General features: G+C 42.3%; 1 pseudogene; it reads left to right on the top strand.

The window, feature by feature from the left end:
* Positions 1 to 1,847: 1,847 nt before the first annotated feature.
* The window catches only part of LOC108797792, a 22,827-nt pseudogene continuing 20,423 nt past the window's right edge, over positions 1,848 to 4,251 (top strand).

The following is a 4,251-nucleotide window of genomic DNA, read 5'->3' as shown; positions in this document are numbered from 1 at the left end:
GACTGGCCAGGGGTGGACTTAGACTCTTGCACTGAACACTAGTCTTCAATCATGGAGGAGTTCTTTTAAAGTCACATCATGGTAGACTAAGGTAAGAAAAAAATGCTGTCTGCTGTCAGAGGAGGTTTTCTGAAATGAAGAATGGGCGAGAGGGAGTGATGTATGTGCAGAGATGAGCTTTATAGTTAAATTGCAGGCAGTTTTTTTTTTTTTAGTTGTGAACATTGTTGGTAAGGCATAGAACTCCTGCAAATATTTTATTGTGATTTATGTCCGCACCTGGTGACCATAGTTTCCAGATCTCCTCATCTTTTGTCCTGCTGCCACAAAAAAAGGAAGTAAAAACCTCCCAAAAAGGATTATGTACAGCAATACAAATCTGATGTGTGTTCACTTTTCCCAAGGATATTCATAGTTTAAAAATATGTTTGGCAGGTGTGGGTCTTTTAAAGCAAATACTTGTTCTTAATTAGTGCTTAAAAAAGTTCTGGAATCTAACAACAAAATATATTCTTGCATTGGGGCTCTCACTTAACTCAGCCTCTGCTCCTGCAGGCTCTCTCCATGCTCTGAAGCCAACTCTTCTCCCGAATACTCCATTGGTTAGCATATACTGTGATGTCATCAAGTACAATGCAGGACTAATTGCCAACCTGCACAGCCTCATTGGTTTTTAAGGTGCTGCCAGCCCCACCGCATCTCGGGTATTATAGTGCTCCTTACTGCAATCAATGACACTGTGCGGCTTAATCACCATTCAAACAATGATGCTGTGCAAGCATTGAGCATCTTTTGTACCAACCAATTGAAAGGCACACCACCTCCTCCCAGAAGAGAATTAGGGACTCCGTGCCCTCTTTCTCTTCTGGGTGATAACCTCTGCCTAGATGTCCATACCATGCCCATACCTGTACATTAATAGGACTTTTCAAGCTTTGGACTTTCTTTGACTGACTTTGGAAGTTTAACAACAAGTTAGAAATAATGGATGTTTATTGACCTATTCCTGGGTACTATACTTGCCTTTAAAGATCTTCGTATTCCCGGCAGTCCTTGCTTCATTCAGGAGGCATGGCTGGATTAGATGCCTGACTTGCAGAGTGCAAAAACAGTTACGGTTACTACCGCCTTCTCTCTTGAACAGGCAGATTTAATATCTGTGAAATGTGTTAAGTTGTCTCATCCCGCCGCAAGTATTGGCTGGAAGACATTTCAATGTTACTAAAATGTAGAGATAACTTTTATGAGTCGAGCAGAAGGTCATGAGATAGTAGGAGATACTTGTATTTAGACATATCTGTGTATAAAGGATTGAAAATAAATAATTGCACACAGTCTTGAAAATGTGATTTGAATTATGTTTTAATGTGAAATGGAATAAAAGTTTAAAAAAAAAAAAAAAAAGTTTTTTTTAAATGTATTTCCTATTACTGGTGCCTTTAAAATCTCATCTGTTAAAATAGATGTTTGTAATAAGGTATAACTGGGGATGCTATGCAGTCTAAACATATTATTTATTTGTACTTTCACTCTGAGAACACATAAATATCCAAATCTGCAATAGTTGCATTGCACAATAGATGTTTACAGTAATGTTGGAATAATAATTTGCTTAATGATGATTTAACCCCCTTGCCATAGTGTTGAATATACATTATATTTATCTGCAAAAAGAATCAGGTAAAAGCTGTAATAGTAACTAATGGTCTACCCTAAGGGGTAAATAGCACCTTCATTATAAGAGTGACGGTGATAAATGAAGTTCTACTGAAAGTTGCCCAACTTTGCTCCACCCTATTTCATGAACCAAGAGACATTATTTCTAAATTAGATGTTTTAGTCTTTGTACCACCATGGAACTGACAGGTTTGTTGACTGCGGTGCTTATACTTCTCTCCTGTTGTTACTTCATCTTCTCAACATGGCAGACTATGTACAAGAAACGGGGTCTCCCACCAGGTCCGACCCCCCTGCCTCTGATCGGAAACTTACTGAACATAAAGATGGGATCATTGGTGCATTCGCTTGTAAAGGTCAGATATTCTGGACGTTCTTTAGAATGAATTATGAACCTAATATATGATCTAGTGCAGAATTTACCATCTATTGTTTGTTTTAATTATTGCAGAATAAGTTAACCCAAAGCTGACATTTACATTTTGTTTGGATGGTGTAGGTTTACATAATATATGGCTTGCTATAGAAAAAAATTGTAGACTGCAATAAATACAGCTGGTGTTATACTAGTAACCAACCATAATGCTAGGTATACTGTATGCAGCAAGTAAAAATGAATCACCACCTTGGTTTGTGATACACTAATGCAACAAGCAGTTTGATTAGAAGATACAATACCAAAGTGTGTCATTAAAGATTGTAATCCTCTGCTGTATAACAGGTCATGCAACAGTTTGTTTTATATTTTATAAGTATCCATACAAAGGAGACAGGTATGTGTTATAATTAATGGCACACCAATATGAGACTAGAGCCAAACATTAGTTATAATGTTAACAGTAAACATTACATTATGAAGGTATCTTACACTTTCATTAACATTATAACATGGATATCTTAACAGAAAGAATAATATTCTATGCTCACTTGAAGGCGTGAGTGGGGTCAAAAATATCTCCAATGGACTCTCCTAGGCAAATAAAAACCCAAAGACCGATTTAGCCACTGGTAGCGGTAATATTAGATTAGATTTCCCATCATGGTCTTCATCTGGCAGTTGGCTTAAATTTTCCTATGAGCCTTTTCAGAGCTTAAAGTGAAGATGGGGCCAGGCTACAGACACCATATTAATAATCCATGCTTAACATGCATGAAAACACTTCTCAAAAAGTAATGCCTGATTAATACGATGCAGACACTAAGGCCTGGTTCACACCTAGATCATTAATCTGCACAATATCGCGCAAACCACAGGTTCCCATTGAAGTCAATGGAGGCTGTTCCTAACTTTGCGTTTCGTCACGCGACCGAAGTCGCCTGTCACACTAAAGGGTGTCGGAGCTATTTTTTGGCAGTTGTCGCATGGTCACTGTCCCATAGACATCTCTTTGCATGTTTTCAAAGCAAGATCGTTGCAAAACAAAACGTGTGAAAACTGCTCAATCGCCTATGTTTAAACCAAGCCTAAGCAGTCAGGACTGCCTGACCTGTGAGCCTCACTCATTCCCCTTCCCATCAGTAACGCCGCAGCCTTTTCACCTCAGTAAGTATATAATCTCCCACCATCTCCCTGTCAGGCTATGGAATGTGAACAGCATCTGTCATGAAAGTGGGCTGTCTGAACTTCTCCTGCTATGTGTTTACTTAAAGCTGGTGTTGTATTGTGTGGCAATCCCACTGTAGAATTGTATGTGATGAGCACCTGGGACTCTCAGCCAGATGGGCTGAGATGTGTCAGGAAGCAAGGGATTGTCTGGATTCTGCTTGGGATCCTGGAACTGCGAGGTTTCAAGGGGATTATGGAGAAAAGATGAGATCCCCGGGCCTAGATCCAGGCTTTAGCAGTGGCCAGCACCCGATGATTGCACAGGTGTGCACAACCCTTAAGGAAAGGGTGCTAGCTAGGGGAATTAGCTCCTGCTGGGAAAGAGGAACAGACCGTGTTCAGGTGTTAGGAGAACGCCCCCAGAAGTCAGAGAGGAGTCAGGTGGTGAGTGTGCTGGAGGCACACTAAGACAGCCAGGGAGGCTGGGAGAGGACTGGTGAGGCTAGGAGAGCCGTGAGCATGAGGGGCCACCAGTACAAGCGTGGGACAGCACTTCAAAGAGGACCAGTGGGTCAGAAGTGCTACTGTTTAAAGTGGAAGCCAGGAGGCTATGCTTGTGTTGCTTTAAAGAAGAACTATGAGATGAGTGATTTCCACTCACCTCATAGTTCTAGCCGACCTGTGACAATGAGACTGTCACAGGTCGGCTCAGTAGATCGGGAGGTGAGCGAACATATACCAGGTTTGCTCACCTCTCGCTCCTGTCACGGCTCTCTGCCGTGACAGGGGGAGGGGCTGGATTCCCCTCTCCCCGCTCCGATCTGCCAGCGCTGACTGGCGGAACGGACGGGGGAGGGGGCGGGTACAGCTGGCTCTGCCTCTAGATAGGCAGAGCCAGCTGTCACTCACACAGCTGGGCGGATCCAGTCATCTACGTCGGGATCCGCTCCGGCTGCGGCGTCTCAGTATACCGCGAGCTACAGCTCGCGGTATACTGAGCTTAGGGTAACGGGAGGACGCTAGTTTGT

The sequence above is a fragment of the Nanorana parkeri genome, unplaced genomic scaffold, assembly GCF_000935625.1.
Source record: "Nanorana parkeri isolate BGI_ZX_2015 unplaced genomic scaffold, ASM93562v1 scaffold1337, whole genome shotgun sequence".
In the NCBI taxonomy this organism is placed as follows: domain Eukaryota; kingdom Metazoa; phylum Chordata; class Amphibia; order Anura; family Dicroglossidae; genus Nanorana; species Nanorana parkeri.
The sequence above is the reverse complement of the archived record's forward strand: the minus strand, read 5'-3'. Positions and strand labels throughout refer to the sequence as shown.